Source organism: Chrysochloris asiatica, unplaced genomic scaffold (assembly GCF_000296735.1).
Source record: "Chrysochloris asiatica unplaced genomic scaffold, ChrAsi1.0 scaffold00039, whole genome shotgun sequence".
NCBI lineage: Eukaryota > Metazoa > Chordata > Mammalia > Afrosoricida > Chrysochloridae > Chrysochloris > Chrysochloris asiatica.
In genome coordinates this window covers 19,509,581-19,522,890 of record NW_006408557.1, presented here as the reverse complement: position 1 = coordinate 19,522,890, position 13,310 = coordinate 19,509,581, and the positions used below count along the sequence as shown (strand labels likewise).

Here is a 13,310-nt window from a genome sequence, read left to right as displayed (position 1 = left end):
TCTGACAGTGTTTCTCTGCTATTCATAAGGTCTTCAGTGACTAAATATTCAGAAATAGTTTGTCTCTCCTTCTTCCTGTCTGTCTTCATATGGAAACTTATTTGAAACCTGCCCACTGTGGGTGACCCTGTTGGTATTTAAAATACCTATGGCATAGCTTCCAGAATCACAGCAACTCACAAGCTACCACAGTAGGACAAACTGACAGATGAGTCCACTGATAGGGGACTGAGTAAATCAACTGTGGGTCATGCAGCCAATAGAATACTATATAACTATACATAAGAACAAGGTAGTCCTCTTTGTGAATTATTTCCAAGATAAAAAGGAGAAGCAACAGCAACAAGGCACAGACAATGCACTTTGTATGGTATTGTCTTTCTCTTTAAAGATGGGGAGAGATCTTTGTGTATAGGCATGAAATTTCTCTGGAAGGATGAATAAAATAGTTTGTAGTTGTTGCTTCTGACCCAGGGAACTGTGTGGCTGCAGAATAAAGAAAGGAGATTTTCATTTTATGGTAGATCTTAAATTCCTTGCTGTAAGTATAAACTGCTGTTCGCTTTCATCGAGTTAGTCCCCAATTCATGGCAACTCCGTACATACAGCAGAATGAAATGCTGTCCAGTCTTGTACCATCTCCACGATTTATTAGAGAATATGCCATAGGATTTTCAATGACTTATTTCAGAAGTAGATCACCAGGCCTTATTTCCTAGTCTTGTCTTGTCTGGAATCTCCACTGAAGCCTATTCAGCATCGTTACAACAAACAAGACTCCACTGACAGGAGGGTGCTGATTGCACATGGAAGGGGAGAATTGTACCATCGAATTACCACTGTCTCTGAGTGATAATTACAACAAAGCAATTTAAAAAAAAAACAAACTACGATGAACTTTTTTTTTTTCTTCATCTCTGTCTCCATCTTCTCTGATTAGGGTCCAGCATTCTGCTCATGCTCTTCTCCCTTGATGGTCCTAGGGACCTCTGTTTCTGGAATGTAAGATTAACTACTCTTTCCTTTTTCTTTCACAACTTTTTACTTTCATATTTGTGACAGTCACAATTAGTTATGAAACAACTACTATTGAATGAAAAGAATTCTCTCCCCATATCCTTTCACCAAACCCATCTAGATAATATAAAAACTATTCAGTGGGAATTCTACCTTCCCCCACACACTCTGAAACTAAACTCCCTCTTGAAAACTTGTAAGCCAGCCACCTCATGCCCTTAAACCCCCACCCCGTCTCCCATTTTGGGTAGCCAATGTCTAAGTTGCCCATCCCTATCAACCCTGTACACCAAGGTGATAGGCTTGATCCTTGACGTAAAGACTCCTTCCCTCTCAGATGGTATTTGGTGCTACTACATCCATAAGTATAGGTCAAATTGTAGCAATTTACACTTGCTTCCTTTATCAAATTTCTTTATCTTCCTCTACTCAAGCTCTAGGTACTATCAAATGGATACTATCTGCAAGTTTGGGTGTTCTTGTATGTCTCTCCTCACTTCACATCAGCTAGACGCTTCATTCTCAGTTTTAGCCCTCTGTGGCTAGGTCAATGTCCTTGGACTCAGGAGTTACCAAGTTTCCTCAAACTTTGGACCAACCAGCCCTTCCTCTTCTCTCTCTCATCTTGAGGTTGACAGGAGTCTATGGAACGCTGTCAAACTCATCCCATATCTTCATTACAGAATTTCCCCCACTTCAATTCAAATGTAGACCAATGTGGTTGCCAGCTAGCTTACATGCCTGCATGTATGTTTCCTTTGCATTTCAGTCTTGGAGAGGGATTTGTCCTGAAGTGACTTGATTCCTTGCTTTGATGGCTCCCCTGTGAACAGCGTGGTTGTTCTTGTAATAGCCAAACAAACTGCCATTTTGTTTTATATTTTGTTTATTCCTGCTGGTCTTTCCTTCAGGAAGTATCTCCTGTTCCTCTAGCTGTTCCAGGCTGGTCTGCTTATCCTTTCAAGTGGGAATGTTCCACCTCAGAAGGTTATGGATGGGGCTCAGGATTCCAACTAAGGTCCTATATACTACAAGGGTTCTGCAAGAAGTCTGTTTCACTGGGCAAGTTCTAGAACCCCTTTGAGGCATTCCAATCAGTTACAGGCTGAAGATGGGCTTACAGGCTTTCAGTAGTCATGTTTCCTGATATTCCTTTCTATCTCACTTGTGTCTATTTTTAAATGGTAGGCAAGGGAAACTGATATTCATAAGACAGTAAAGCATCTTAACATTATTTCCCCTCTTTTACCCATTCAGTCTATGCCTTGATCACTGTATCACAGAGCTCTGTTTTTCCAAGGTTGAGCATACATCACTATTTGCCTCTGTCCCATTTAGCCCATGAAAACCTACCTAAGTGTTTCTTTCATTCTCCTCCCCCTTCTTGTGTATTGCCCTCCTGAATATCTGAACTTTGATGTGTCTATCCCCTAACCTGTGCTCTACTGTCCTCTCCCTCCCACCCCTGGTAACCAACAAAGAATTTTTTTCTTTTCTTTTAGTATGGGTATCTTTCCTTTAAGCTTTTACAATAATAGTCTTATGCAATATTTGTTGTTTTGTGACTGGCTAATTGTACTCAGCATTATGTCCTTAAGGTTCATCCATGTTTATGTAGTGGTTTGCAGCTTCCTTGTTATTCTTCAAGGTAGCATAGTTTTCCATTGTGTGTATGTACCAATGTTTGTTTATCCATTTTTCATTGATGGGTGCTTAAGTTGTCTTCTCTTTTTGCTATTGTGAATAGTGCTGTGATAAACATTGGTGTGCATATATCCATTCATGTTCTGGCTCATATTTCTTGTGGCTATATACCAAGTAGAGGAATTGCTAGATTATAAGGTATTTCTATTTCCAACATTCTGAGGAAATACCATACCATATTCCAGAGTGGTTGAACCATTCTACAGTCCAACCAGTGATGTAGGAGGGTTCCAGTCTCTCCATATCCTGGCTAGCATTTATTGTCCTCTGCTTTGTTGAACTTTGCTGTTATTACTGGGTATGATGATTTTTTTTCACTATGTAGACACTGTTTTCACATCTATCTGACCTCTCCCCACTCCTACCCTCAAAAGACACACACAGATCATGTGAGGGAAGAGCTTATCTGACTCATTCTTAGATTCATTGGAGCTCAGCACAGTGCCTATCACTGTCCAGGATATTTTGAGTACATAATCGTAGAGACCATCTTCTCCAAGATAACTCCAAATTAGTTTTGTCTCCTGGTATTGATGTCTTGTATTGTGTTTGTATTTCCTCACATGCATTGTGTTATTGTACTGTATTGTATTGTATTTACTCACATTGAATAAAGCTGACCTGTGTAGTTAATGGGACATTTTACCTTCTGGATAACTTGCTATGGGAGACGTTCATATGGTAAGGAACTGAGGCCTCCTGCTGACAGTCATGTAAGTAAGCCATCTTGAAAATGGATCCTCCCACCCTGGTCCAACTTTTAAATGACTGTAGACCAGGCTGATGTCTTAACTGCATCCTCATGAAGAATTTTAAGCCAGATAAGCTGCTCCTGGATTTCTGGCTCACAGAAATTGTATGAGATAACAAATTCAGATTGATGTCTTAAGTTTTAAAATTTGGAATAATTTGTTATATGGTGATATATAATTAATACAATCAACAAATCTTTATTAGACATTTATTCTATATTTTATGGGGAATGTAAGAGAAAAATACTTCATGCTTCACATGAGGAGTAAGTCACGTGCATACTCATTCTTTTATTAATTTATCTCTCAAGCACCTACTATGAGGGCAAATAAAAAATTATGTGTACTCCGTTTATAATAAAATGGCTGTCCACATCCACAGATGATGGAGGACAACACTGAGCACACACATGAAATGATTCTGTTGAATAGACAAGTGACAGTGGATTATGTGGCAAATCATTTGCAAATAAAAAATGGTCTAACCTCTCTGGAAAGTAATATGTTGCTTCCTCAGAAGATTGGAAATAGAAATACCTTACGATTCAGCAATTCCTCTACTTGGTATTTACCCACAAGAAATATGAGCCATAACACAAGTAGATATATGGACACCAATGTTCATAGCAGTGCTACTTACAATAGCAAAAAGATGGAGACAGCTTAAGTGCCTATCAACAGAAGAATGGGTAAACAAACTTTGGTATTTACACACAATGGAATATTATGCTACCTTGAAGAACAACAAAGAAGTTGTAAGCTATCACATAACATGAATGAACCTTGAGGACATTATGTTGAGTGAAATTAGTCAGTCACAAAAGGAGAAATACTGTATAGGACCACGACTGTAAAAGACCAAGAAAAAGAACCCATACTAAAGGGGAGGGGGATTCTTTGCTGTTTACTGGGATGTGGGGGGTAGGGTGAGGGGAGGGAGGGGAAGGTAGAGCACAGAGTAGGGAATAGACACAGGATAGTTTGGGTGCTGGGGAGGGAAGGCAATACACAAGAAGGGGGAGGGGAGTGGAAGAACAAGGCGGATGGGAAAACAATTAGGCGGGTTTGCATGGGTTAAGTGGGACAGAGGTAAATAACAATATATGCACAGCCTTGGAACAACAGGGCTCTGGGATACAGGGATTGAGACATGGTTGGAATGGGGAAAGGAAGAAAATAATGTTAAGATGCTTGCCTATCTTTTGAATCTTGGTTTCCCTTGCGTACCATTATAAGAGGGAGAGAAAGGAATAGCCAGGAATATCACCATGGAAAGCTTGTAAGTCCATCTTCTGCCTATAACTGATTGGAATATCTAATATGGGGCTACAACATGTCCAGTGAAGGAGGTTTTCTGCAGAGCCTCTGCATTACATAATACCATAGGGGGAATCCAGAACCCCATCCAGAATCTTCTGAGGTAGGAAATTTCTACTTGAAAGGACAAGCAGACCAGCCTGGAGTGGCTAGAAGAGCAGAAGATATTTCTTGAAAGAAAGATCAACAGGAAAAATACAAAACAATAATGGCAGTCCAACTAACTACTACAAGAACAAGCAAGTTGCTCGCCCAGGAGACATCAAGGCATGCGACCGGGTCCCCTCAGGGCAAACCCCCTTCCAAGACTGAGACTTAATGGGAGTACACAAGCAGACACACGCTCTGACTGGTGACCATGTTGGTCACCAATAAGGGGAAGTGAGGGAAAAACAGCAATGAAGCTGCAAGCTGAGTCCAACCACATTCATTACACTCCTGTGAACCTGGGTGGAGACCTGGTTGGCCAGCAGTGTGGTAAGACCTGGGGACTCCTGGGCCCAGAGTCAGTGACATAGCCACAGAGGACTAGAGTAAAGAATGAAGCATCCAGCTGATAAGAAGAGAGGGCATATGTACAAGAACACCCACAGTTACAGATAATACCCACTTGACCTGGCTTCAATGGCTGGATGACCAGCGCTCAACTAGAAGAAGAAAGAAGAGAAAAAGAGTTATCTGATACAATTTGATGAACTTGACCTACACTTATGGGTGCAGTAGCTCAAAAGAGGGAACAAATCTACACAGCAAGGTTCATTCCCACCCTCTCAATGCACAGGGTAGACAGGGATGGGCAACTTGGACATTGGCTACCCAAAATGGGAGGGGATGGGGCTACGTAGGCAAGAAGTGACTGGCTTACAAACTTTCAAGAGGGAGCCTAAATCCAGAGGGTGCAGAGGAAGATAGCATATCCAGTAGTACCCAATCTTTCTGGGCGGAACTGACAAAAGGAGATGGGGATAGCACTCATGTGGAACAATAGTGAATAATTACTATCAGGACTGACTGTGAGGGTTGGAAATGTAAAGGTAGGCATTTTGTAGCAAAAGTAGGGGAGTGGTTGACTTTGCAGTCCAGGAGCAGAGGGCCCTGGGACCATCAAGGGAAAAGAGTGGAATGCGGGACCCTACCCAGAGAAACAGTGACACCAGAGATGGAGGCAGAGACAATAACGTGGAAAGATGGAGTGGCTGGGAACTCTAGACCTAGAGAGGGAGAGGGGCTATGTGCTGACAACCAAGGGGCAGGCTTGTGGGGTATACCCTTTGGTTGGTTGATGATGCATGGAGGGGATTGTAACCATGGCAATGTAACAATATATGATAGGATAAATATAAAGCTAATGTTCTCCCATGTAAACTATCACATAATTCACAATAAAACATTTTTTTAAAAAATCATTTGCAAATCAGCCATGGCTCTGCCTGTGAAATAATCCATGAAAGATTTGGGTTTTGAAAATTTTGTGCAAGATAGGTACCAAAACAACTCATGAAGTGCATAAACAGAAGTATTTGGACATCTGCCAACAAAATTTGGACAGATACTCCAAGGAAGGTAAAAGTTTCTTTAAAAAGTTGTTACTGGTGACTAGACACAAATTCATCGCTATGAGCCTGAGAGTAAACGGCAGAGTATGAAATGGAACATCCTCAATCGCCAACCAAGAAAAAGTTCAAAAGTCAACCATCAGCTGGACAATTGAGGCTTACTGTTTTCTGGGACTCTCAAGGGCCAGTATTGGAACACTAACAGGAAAAAGTTCAACAATCAACAGTGTTCATTACAGTAAGATGTTCACTGAAGAGCTGAAGTCTAAACTTCGGATAAAACACAGAGGACTGCAATCCCAGGGCATTGGGATCTTACATGACAATGCATATCCTCACACTTCAGACCACACTGTTGACACTTTGCAAAAACTTTGTTTTGAGGTGTTAAAGCATCCTTCCTATAGTCCTGATCTTGCTCTACTGGACTTTCATCTGTTTGGTCCCCTGAAAGCAGCCCTTCAAGGACAAAGAGTCACCTCTGATGAAGTGAAGACAGCTGTGCCTTTGTGGCTCGCAGCTCAGCCTATAACATTTTTTAGTAAGGGAATAAGAAATCTTGTTGACAGATAACAAAGTGTGTTGAAAAACAAGGAGATTATGTGGGAAAATGATGGATTTGTCTTTTCTAAAAGTTGATTAAAATAAATTCTACAGCTAGAGTGAGGATAATTTGAGTCAATCTCGTATATATGTGGCCCTGTGTTGAGTGCTGACTCACCCTGTTGGACAAGAGGCAAGTTTATGGGTTGATGAAAATGTTTTACTTATTAGTGAGGTTTGGGTGTCATAGGTGTATATGCATTTGTAAAATCTCAGCAAATGAACGCTTAATCTTGTATACTTTAGTATATGTAAGTTTTACATTAAAAGAAAAATACTGTAAATAAATAATGAACTCTAGCGAATGATAACTGACTAAGCCAAACCCACTGCCATCAAGGTGACTCTAACTCATAGCAACCCAAGACTGCAAATCTGAGGTAAGCAAGGGCCTAGGTAAAAATGGCAGCGGCGGCTTCAGCTGCTGTGAATGGGACTCGAGGGAGCACCGAGATGGAGGTGGATGCATCAGTGGTCCCCAGCGTGGTGGCCTCTGGAGTAACTGGGAGTGTTTCCATCGCTCTTCATCCCTTTGTCATTGTCAACATCTCAGATCATTGGATCTGCATGTGATCCCAGGAGGGGCTGCCTATGGAGGTGATTGGAACTCTAATCCGGAAGCAGGAAGGCCGAAATATCAAGGTGATGGACTGCTGTCTCACACCGTGGAAGAGATTATCATTGACAGGGAATAGGATTACACCAAGGAGGAACCATTTAAACAGGTTTTCAAAGAGCTGGAGTTTCTGGGTTGGCAGAGTCCTGGTGTGGCACTGTACATTAAGCACTAGATCACAAGGTCAGTGTGAACTGCAAGGTTGGCAGTTCAAACTCACCGACCACTCCCTGGAAATCCTATACAGAGTCGCCATGAGTCGGAACTGACTCTACAGCACTAAACAACAATAGCATACTACAGGCCTTACCCCTCCAACATCTACATCCATAAGTGTGAAATAATCGAGAGTCCCCTCTTTCTTGAGTTGAACCCTGGGACCAAGCATCCAGATCTTCATGTTCTTTAATCTGCCATCGATATTATCAATGGAGAGGCAACAATGCTATTTGCTGAGCTGAACTGACAATCTGTCCACAGAGGAAGCTGAACACATTAGTATGGACCACGTGACCCAAATGGCAGCCACACGCAGCAGAGAGAACTCCATTGGTAATGGAGTCAGGAGGAGCCTCTCCGAAAATGGGGGTAGGAGGAAAGCCACATGCCTTTTTAACCCTTATCTGTCCCTGTACCTGCAGTGGCTGAACACCTGACAGCACAACATAGCACCATCAAGATGCTACACGGTCATGTCTAGCTCCTCTTGGAGTACACCAAGTCTCTGAGGCAGGAGAGGTCTTTTTTAACCATAAGATATTGAAAGAAGCCTATACTGTCTGTCACTACCTCCCTGTTCTCAGCACAGACACATTCAAGACAGTCTTCTATGATGAATGCAACAATGTGGCCTCATGGCCTACCTTAACATCACCACCAAAATATGCAATGGTTGGTTGGTTGGTTATGTGCCGTGGAGTCGGTTCCGACTCATAGCGACCCTGTACAGGGTTTCCAAGGCTGTAAATCTTTACGGGAGCAGAAAGCCTCATCTTTCTCCCGTTGAACAGTTGGTAGTTTCAAACTGCTGACCTTGCGGTTTGCAGCCCTATTCATAACCACTATACTACCAGAGCTCCTTAAAATATGCAATACCATGAACCAATTCATGAACAAGTTCAACGTCCTCTATGGTCAACATAGGGGCTTCTCTTCTGAGAGGGCACTGAAAGGATGCTACACAGGTGTCAAATAACTATACCAAATGAGAAGAGAGCTATACTCCCTGTCAGGAAACCTCTGTGTCATTAATAAAAGGGAGTAGCCCCTCCACATCCCTTCCAGGGACTGCGTCCTCTCTGTTACACACACATGGGTTTCTCAGCTTGAATTTTTAAATAAGGCCTTCCATTCCCACTTGCTTAGAGCCATGGATACCTTTTTATCAGCAGCTTTTCTTGACAACTTTCAGTGATGAGAGATCATTGCCAATCGAAATGACCCATGCTCTGTCAGGTGGACATTTATATTGAGTCAAAAACTGCCTGCTCCCACCTCAGTGATGTCTGTTCTGCCTTTTGAATCACCCTGTGACATCAACCTACATAGGTCCACCCTATAAATGTGATAAATGACTTTTAAAAAATCTTATGGAAACAGTCTTAATCTCTCTCTCCCATGAGGCAACTGGTGAGTTTGAACTACCAAACTTGTGGTTATCAGTCAGGTGCTTCTCTTATCCTACAGTACCACCAGAGGTATTCACGCTAAAGCATTTTATTTTGAAATGCATAAAAGAATCAGATGAATGGATGGATGGATGCTGGTGGCAGTTGTGTACCATCGAGTCGATTCGACTCATAGTGACCCTGTATAAAGTTTTTGGGATCAGAATGCCTCATCTTTCTCCTGTGGAGTGACTGGTATATTCTAACTGCTGACCTTGCAGTTAACAGCCCAACTCACTACAAGGGCTTCTTGATGGATGATGTTATTGTTGTTAAGTAACATTGGTTTCCAAGGAGCAGCTGGCAGGTTTGAACCGACGACCTGTGGTTGTCAGTCCAGTGCTGATTCTACAGTGCCACCCCAGGAGTCCTGATAAATGGATGTTGTTGTTGTTGTTGTTGTGAAGTGCTGTCAAGTCGGTTCCGACCTATAGTGACCCTGTATAGGGTTTACAAGAAGTAGCTGGTGAGCTTGAACCTCTGACTTTGCAGTTCAAACAGCTTTGCCATCTGGCACATTAACCCACAGTGCCACACCAGGACTCTGATGGATGGATGTTGTTGTTGTTATGTGCCGTGGAATCGGTTCCGACTCATAGGGACCCTGTACAGGGTTTCTGAGGCTGTAAATCTTCACAGGAGCAGAAAGCTTTATCTTTCTCCCACGGAGCAGCTGGTAGTTTCGAACTGTTGACCCTGAGGAGAGCAGTCCGATTTGTAACCACTACACTACCAGATAAAACAAGTGAAATGCTAATGGTAGAATATAGTGGTAATATAAAGGTGTTCACTGTAAAATTCTTTCAATTTTGCTGTATTTTGGAAATTTTCATAATAAAAGGTTCAGGAGAAAGGACCCTTTGGTAACCATATACACCAATCCTTTCATGTTTTAAAAATTATTGCATTTAAAGAACACAAGTGGAATTATGCATTCTAGTTTTGGTTTTTTATTTAAAGCCTTCTTTCTTCCTGACCTCCGTGTTACAACTCTTCAGTGACAACTCCTTTTTCTTGTTGGCTGTGTACCTTCCAGGACTTTCTCTATTAATTTACATACAAAACATAATTCTTTTAAAGAAAGGAATACATAGTATTAGCTAATTGTGTCTTGGAGATCTCTCCGTGTTAATTCGGGCACATCACCTGTTTTGCTAAGTAAGGATGTGCCTTCTCATTCGAGACACAGACAGACTCTGAAAGGAAAGGGATACCCAGCATACAGCAGCCCTGGAGGCTTTGTGGGTAATGTGTTGAACTGCTAACCTCAGATCCAGTAATTCTAATCCACCAGCTACTTCACGGGAGGAAGGAAACTTTCTGCTCCCCTAAAAAGTTACAGCCTCAGAAACCCAACAAAGGGTTAGTATGAGTTGAAATCAACTTGATGGTGGTGGTGTTACGTGCTGTCAAGTCTGTTCCAACTCATAGCGACCCTGTATAGGGTTTCTGAGAAGCAGCTGGTGGGTTTGAATTTTGTGGTTCACAGTCCAGTGCTTATCCTATTGTGCCACATGAGGAGCCTATGAGTCAGAACCAACTGCATGGTAGTGAGGTTAAGCCAGATCTTCTAGTTCCCAGACATGGAAATCCCTTTTCTGTCAAGGGAGGCAGTCTGGCAGGCCCCAAACCCTGCCCCTCCTGCAAGGACCAGTCTGTGCTCCCCATGCAACCTGACTCAGGAGGAAGTCCGCAAAGCTCTTCCTCTTTTCTTGGCCTCTGGGGACACTTGGGGAAGAGGGGAGGGTTGTGAAACCGAACCCATGCCCCATCCCCCCTGGGGAGACCTGTCATCTGGAGGTGGCCACACAGCTGGGGACAGAAAAACAACTTCACAGGCAACTCCGCCTTGGTCTGAGTAGGAAGTCCACTGTCTCCAGAATGGTACCTGGAGTTAGGTGAGCTTCAAAGATCCCTGTAGGCCAATCTCTCCCACTTGATAATGCCCAGCTCCACCATCAGTGTTACCTTCCTTCTCCAACCTTGTCTGCTGCCCTCACTCTGAACTTCATACACAACACAGAACTGTTTGTGGTTCCAGGTTGGACCCCATGTCCCTTCTGCTTGGTCCTGCAATATCATGGGCCCCTCTCTCTATGGCAGCATTTTCCATTCTGACCTAAATTATTCAATTAAGCCTTTGTCTCTCAGATTGGATTAGAAGTTACTTGAAGACCAAGATGCCTTCATTTTTATGCTCCTGGTGTGGCGCTGTGGGTTGAATGTGCCAGACTGAAAAGCCATTTGAACTGCAAGGTCAGCAGTTCAAGCTCACCAATCACTCCTCGGAAACCCTATACAGGGTTGCTATGGGTCGGAACCAACTCAATGACACTTAACAACAACAAGAAGCCCCTGCTCGATAGAGTGGAAGTCAGCAAAAAAGAGGAAGATCCCAACAAGATGAATTGGCACAGCTGCAGCAGCAACTGGCTGAATTATAACAATGACTGTGAGGATGATACATGACCAGGCAGTGTTTCATTGTGTTGTGCATAGGGTCGCTATGAATCGGAACCAACTGTATAGCACCTGAGAACAAACAACCAAGCCCTTGACAGAAAAACACACACTGTTGTTAGTTGCTGTGGAGTCCCCTCTGTCTCGTGATGACTTTACAACAATGAAATGTTGCCCTAGTCTTGGACCATCTTCATGATCTTTGATATGTTGAGGCTGTTGTGTCATTATATCTCAAAGAGGGGTTCTCCTCATTTTTGCTGACCCTCTATAGACTGGTAACCACAAGATTGGCTGCTCATACTTACCAGTCACTCCTTGGAAACCCTATGCAAGGTCTCTATGAGTCAGAACTGACTCCACAGCACTTAACAACAACTATAGAACTAAAGAATAAGGTTCTCAACCTAAATTGAGAAGAAGAACTATAAAACTACTAGGGGGTAAAAAACAACATAGAGATCATGCTTCAGGACCTGGTTTTCAACAATGAAGTCTTAGATACGATGCCAAAGCACAAGCAACAAAAAAACAAAATAGAAACTTGAATTTCATCAAAATTAGAAATTTTGTGCCCAGGACTTTATCAACAAAGTGAGAAGCCCACTGCTGTCAGATGGACTCCAATCCATAGTGTCTCTATAGAACAGAGGAGAACTGTCCCATAGGGTTCCCAAGACTGTAAATCTCTACAGAAACAGATTGCCACATCTTTCTTTATCCTAAGAAGGATCTGGTGGGTTTGAACTGTCAATATTTTGGGTCCTAGCCAAGCACTTAACTGCTGTACCACTAATACTCCTAAAGTAAGAAATCAACCTACAGAACAAGCAAAAATACTTGAGAATCGTATGTTTGACAAGAGTTTAATATCCAAAATATATAAGAACTCCTAAAACTCAATGGCAAAAAGATAAACAACCCAATAAAAAAAAAATCACCAAAGGACTTGAATAGATATTTTACCAAAGAGAATGTACACTAATGGCCAATAAACATAAAAAGATTCTCAACATTATTAGTTATTAGAGAAATGCGAAGTAAAACCACGACGAGAGACCACTTCATACCCACTAGGATAGATTTTTTTTGAGAAAAATAGAAAACAATAAGTGTTGGCAAGGACGTAGAGAAATGGAAGCCCTCATCCATTGCTTGTAGAATTGTAAAATAGTACAACCACTGTAGAAAACAATTTGGCAGTTCCTCAAGAAGTTAAACATAGAATTGCCATATAACCTAGCAATTCCATTCCTAGGTATATGCCCTAAAGCCTTGAAAGCAAGAACTCAAACTGATATTTATACACTGGACTTCATTGAAACAACCCAAGTGTCTATCAACAAATGAATGGATACATCCATGCAATGGAATATTATTCAGGCATAAAGAGAAATGAAATTCTGATACATGCTCATAGATGAACCTTGAAAGCATCATGCTGAAAGAAGTAAGTTACATACAAAAGACAATTATTGTTTGACATGTCCAGAATAGACAAAGGCATTGAGACAAAAATCAGCTAATGGTCATCAGGGTGGTAGGCGAAGGGGGAAACCAAAAGTTACTGCCAAAGAGGCACTAAGTTAAGTATGAGGAGAAAATTTAGAAAATGATC

At 42.1% G+C, this 13,310-nt stretch overlaps 1 pseudogene; it reads left to right on the top strand.

Moving 5' to 3' along the window:
* The first annotated feature begins 7,351 nt into the window (after nucleotides 1-7,351).
* Nucleotides 7,352-8,760, top strand: LOC102823185 (annotated as a pseudogene).
* The last annotated feature ends 4,550 nt before the right edge of the window (nucleotides 8,761-13,310 follow it).